The sequence below is a fragment of the Chlorocebus sabaeus genome, chromosome 7, assembly GCF_047675955.1.
Source record: "Chlorocebus sabaeus isolate Y175 chromosome 7, mChlSab1.0.hap1, whole genome shotgun sequence".
Lineage (NCBI taxonomy): Eukaryota > Metazoa > Chordata > Mammalia > Primates > Cercopithecidae > Chlorocebus > Chlorocebus sabaeus.
In genome coordinates, this window is record NC_132910.1 from 75,686,664 (window position 1) to 75,692,663 (window position 6,000).

Here is a 6,000-nt window from a genome sequence, read left to right on the forward strand (position 1 = left end):
TTTCTTTAATAGAAAACCCTTAACAGTGACATACACACACACACACACACACACACACACACACACAATTTTATGAAACTTCTTTTTATCAATTACCTAAATGTTAAACGTGGCATAAGCAGAATACTTACTCTTAGTACATATTTACATACTTTAATCAGTTTCTTAGTTGTATTTTCTCCAATACCATATACTCATATTTTTCCAAAGAATGCATTTTTTTTCAATGTGGCCTTTCTTATTTTTAATTTGTTCATAAAATTTCCTGAAACCATTACAGTTTCACATAAATTTGAAATTACTGACAGCTTTAACGAATGCTTCTCTGAAGACTATAATGTTTTAAATGGAAAATTAAATGGTGAGATACATATTAAGCTCAAAATACACTGCTAAATAAAATATATTCTCATTCTAATTTTTCTATACTGAAATGTACAAATTTTTCAGTCCAAATCTTTTCCTAGCTGTTGTCTTTTTTTAAAGCTCACTTAGTTATATTGTGCAACAAGTATTTTTACAAAACAAAGCTCATCATATAAGTTTTGAAAATGTATGTTTATTTTGATGGTTTCAATCAAGTTTAAATACTACAAAATTAGGTCATCTCAATTTTAATCCATTTAGATACAAAATATGGTTTCATCCAGTTAGAAGCAACAGCTCCATCCAAAGATTCCACAAGTTGAGATATTCCAAATCACAATTATAAATTTCAAAAATTAAGTCTTTTATAATGTCTGTGTTCTCATCATACAGTACATTCAGTTCCTTGTTTGGTAGAGGTAAATTTCAGTTTCTTTATATTTGCAAGCTCTGTAATAACTATAACAATACCTAAAAGCTGCAAAAGTTGAATACTATGATCTTCGAGTTCCAATGATTTTACATGAAAGGCTATGAAAATTTAGAGGACTTATTTTAGTCCTCTAAATTAACTTGTGTAAGTCACCCAGGTTTATTTACAAAGTGATGTTTTATCCTTGGCAGTCTTTCAAGTTATGCCACATATTAAAATTTAAAATTTAAAGAACTCTGTGCATTGTATAAAAAGTGTTCAGCCTACTTGCTGTACACTCTACTACAGGATAAGTCAATCTCCACTTCACATATTTTAGATATACCTCACATGTAATTTTCTCCATTTACTACTGATTCTCAAAAGTGGCATTCTGGTGGCTTCTTGCATGTGGAAGGCAGCTGCAGCAAGCCAGGGCACACTGAACTGCTATACCACGTGTCTGGCAGGATCAGCAGCCTTAAGAGTTTCTCTGATTACTACCAAACCCAGGATTTGGTATGTATTATATGAATGTGTATGTGTATGTGTATGTGTATGTATGTGTGTGTGTATATGTATATGTTTATGTATCAACCACCCATATCAAGCTATATTTTATTTTTTCAGCTAGCACACTGCACACTGTCCTTCAACGAATAGTTACTTTGAATCTGGAAAAGAGTTATTACTGGCAGCCTTTCAGATTTCCCCACAAATTTAAAGAACTCTGTTTATTTCATCTCATATACTATTTAACGAGCCCATGGCAGAAGCTGAAAATAAAACAAGGAAGGTCCACCAAACCATACCAGATTATTGTAATGCTACTATTAATAACAGTGTTATGTTTACATAAATTCACATTTTGTTAGTTATGTTCATTGGACTTTATGGAGACCTAGACTATAGAAAAACTTTGATTGACATGGGAGGCATAATGATAGGAATGTCCAACTGTGGCTACCCTCTTAAATACTCTTTTAAAAGAATGCTTATTTAAGCCTTACATTTTAAAGGTAATTATTGCCAGCTGTATTCATTCCCGTCCTTGAAAACAAGCCTGAAAATAGCTGTTGCTCATAAAACGTGTAAGATATAGGCCTTTCCTTCAAAGAATTAAACAAATCTCCAAATAAGATTTATTTTGCAGAATTACCAGTGAAGAGAAATAAAGACTCATTGGCTGTGGTTACTAGGTGACTAGTTACAATGATTCACCTTTACCCTTCACTTTTTCCCATGTGCCTAGATAAAGCAGAAACTCTTAGTAGACCCCAAAATTACACCAACAATACACATGACAGCATGGATCTGAAATTCATATTCTCATTCACCCCAAATATGCAGCAAGAAATTTAAAGAAGCAAATTAGGATTCTCTAACATGCTCCTCTATTGGATTCCCAGAACTGCTTTTTCCTACCTTTTCTTCTATGGGTCCATATGTAGTTTAAATGACCTCCTCATGCCAACCACAAAGTCACCTTTTCATCAAATCTCACCCTTTCATCAAATCTCAGATCCCAGTAAATACCCTCCATGAAGTATTCTTTGAACTATATTTTAAATATCCAAGAACAGCTGAAAGTGGCTTAGTAGTAAGTTATATCCCTGAGGCCTGTGTCAGTCATATGGTCACATGCAATAATAACAATAATTACATGTAATTACATTAATTTGAAAATAATTCAATGTCATACATGAAGGTAAACTTTCAATTATGTCTACTATGCGTCCTTGACTAGATTTTGGTGAATCATTAGATATATTAATCACTTGCTTTGCTGCAAATAATTTATTCATTTGACAGATTCCCAAGCAAAAGAGAGATACTATTTCACTTACTGTCCTGAGACTCTCTGTTTTGTAGAACCACATATTATTTTTTCTTTGTCCAGGTCTCTTGTTACTTGATAAACTTGCATGCCTTGGCATTGGTAACCTCGGGAGGGTAGATTGTATTAGTTTGGAAGTTTACTATTATCTACTAGAAAGCATAAAAATAAATTAAACAAAGAGTCTGTGGGAGTAACACATCTTATAAGACATTTTTCTAAGGCCACAGAGGCTCTTGTAAATACCACACTTCCCGTCCTACATACATTTCCAGGGAACTGTACTGATGATGTGGGCAGGGACAGCGTGTACCACAGCTGATCCAAGAAGCCTATGTCGTGGTGGTTACTTCTCAGAAAGTTTTGCTTTGTTTTTTTCTGTTAGGTGGTAAATGGCCACCAAGAGGTAATTCATAATATCCCGACTAGGCAATCTTACCTAGGTGCCTATATTTCTTATTAGTGCTCTCCAGTCAGCTTAATATATGATCATTCCTTTGGAGTGTTAAAATATATTTTTATTTTCATTTAATACTGATTAAACCCTTTCTGTTTTTGAAAATTATTCTGTCCGAAAAATGTAACTGGAATCACAAATCTAGACTAAATTGATTGAGGAACACTGTATGCCCAGTGGTTTTTATTTTGTTTTGAGACAGGCTCTTGGTCTGTCACCCAGGCTGGAGTCTAGTGGCGCAATCTCGATTTACTGCTACCTCCCACCTCAGCCTCCAGAGTAGCTGGGACCACAGGCATGTGCCACCATACCTGGCTGATCTTCATATTTTTAGTAGAAACTGGATTTTGCCATGTTGCCCAGCCTTTTCTTGAACTCCTGGACTCAAGGGATCCACCGCCTCGGTCTCCCAAAGTGCTGAGATTATAGGCATGAGCCAGTGCACCAGGCCCCAAGTGTTTTAACTATGAAACACAGGGCCCTGTCAGAGATTATTGCTGTTTTACAAACATACTGAAAATACCAACCTACAGTTATTTTCTATGTAAATGTGTAGATTTCCACACTGTTAAAAAAGGAAGCCTATGATTTTATGCCTTTTTTCCCACTCACTGTGGTAGCTAGACTCCAAAGGTACCCCCAGTGAGCCATGCCTCCTGGAATTCATGTCCTTAAGCTGTCACTTCATTTTGTATCTGGTCTTGCATTAACCATTGGAATGTGGCAGAAGTAACAGTGTGCCAGGTCCAAGTCTAATTTTGAAGAGGACTGGTAGCTTCTGCATCCTACTTTGGCATGCTCACTTGTAGGAACCACCATTAAAGAAATTTAGCTACCCTGCTGAAGAGGCCATGCAGAGGGGCCTCACAAGGCAGCCACGGGGAGAGGCCCTGAGATCACATGGAGAGATGGAGAGGCCCAGCTCAGCATCCCAGTGGGCAGGGTGATGGGGGGAACTCTTCTGATCACTCTTGCCCCAGCCAACATCTAGCCAACTTCTGCAAATGATATAGCTCTGGAGAAATGAAACAATATGCCCTTGTTTATACTATCCTGGTTTTATTTGATACATATATTATCCATTTGCAAAATAATTAGAGAAATGAGATAAAGGTTAAATGAATTTTTGAAGTCATATAGACTGAATGAGAATGCATGCTTATTACCAAATGTCTTTTCTTTCTATTACATACTCCTTATCTCATTAGAAACCTTTCATCAACAAGGAAGCCTCTGAGTCTAGCCTATTAGACAGCCACTTGTTACTTCCAGACATGCAAAAGCATCTGGCTCCGGCATAATGCTTCATAATACCAGAGTCAGAAGCCCCCCTCTCAATTCACCTGCAAAGTTTTATATAAAAATGGAATGGTGGCCAGGCGCAGTGGCTCACGTCTGTAATCCCAGCACTTTGAGAGGCCGAGGCGGGCTGATCACAAGGTAAGGAGATCGAGACCATCCTGGCTAACACGGTGAAACCCTGTCTCTACTAAAAATACAAAAAAAATTAGCCGGGCATGGTGGCGGGCGCCTGTTGTCCCAGCTACTCGGGAGGCTGAGGTAGGAGAATGGGGTGAACCCAGAAGGCAGAGCTTGCAGTGAGCGGAGGTCGTGCCACTGCACTCCAGCCTGGGTGACAGAGCGAGACTCCGTCTCAAAATAAAAAGAAAAAAAAACAATGGAATTTCCATTGCTGGGGAAGGGAGGAAGGGAGGGGAGGGTAAAGCAGTCTAAATCGGAGGCACATTGTCTCAGTAATGCTATGTAAGTTCTGAATACCTAGAGTTTGTAACTGATTCAAAATTTAAAAAGGAGGAAAATCATTGTTTTCCCAACATTTACCTTAAGGAAAAGCTTTTGTTTAATTTCTCTTTTTTTCATGGAGGATTCTATATTTGCTCATTATTGTCTATATATTTATATTCTATATTTGGATATTATTAAGAAAATTGTACCCAGCTAAAATGTAAATAATTCAGGTGAACAAATGCATTAATATTTTGCTAAAGAGTCCATGTTTAGTGCTACAGTATTTAAACATGGAGATAAACTGGTTTAATAGAACTCAGAGATCATAATTGGATGTGAGAGTCCCACCAAATTTATTGTTACAATCTCAAAAAGCTAATAAGAAAAGTAAATCATTTGCAGCCAAATCAGGTGGATTAAGACCCCAAGGATGTGGGAAGCAAAGAAATCAACCTCACACTTAGAGACATACACTTTAAATGAGAGAGGGAATCTTTTTTTCTAAGAGACCTCATGGAAGAAAGAAAAGGGTATATGGTCTGGAGTTGTTTGAGAGAGAGAATACATCTGAGAAACAGCTTGTCTGTAAGGTGGAACCATCATTTGAGCATTAAAGATTTTATGGTTTATGACAGTGTAATCTTGGTCAGAGCCACCACATACAGCTAGCTGCACAGGCTGTGTGCTGCACAACTTCAGGTGACACTATTCAAATGGACTGTGATGTGGTTCACATGGACTAGAGTACATCAAGGTTGTGAATGCAGTTAAAGAGTATGTTTGAGTATTTGTAAAAAAGCCAAATTTCATGAGTTGATACACAAAAGTTTATTTCTCTTCTCTAATAAAAAGCCCATAGCTTATATGGTAGCTGTATGATGCCATCAGGAACTGCCCTTCTTTCTCTTCTACCCTCTTGAGTAACTTTCATCCTCATTTTCACTTCACCCTTTGGTAAGATAACCAACTCCTTCCATGTTGCCTGGGGTTTTCTCTATTTTAAAATGAAAAGTCACATGTCTAGGAAAACTCCGCAGTCCCTGATTTTACCAGGAGGGTTGGTCACCCCACAAGGTCTCAAAATGTCATTCTACCTCCATCTCCTCTTATCCGTTAGAAACAGAAGATGAGGGAAGAAGTAGTGAATAAGTGGTAACTGGCACCTATATCAGGAAAATA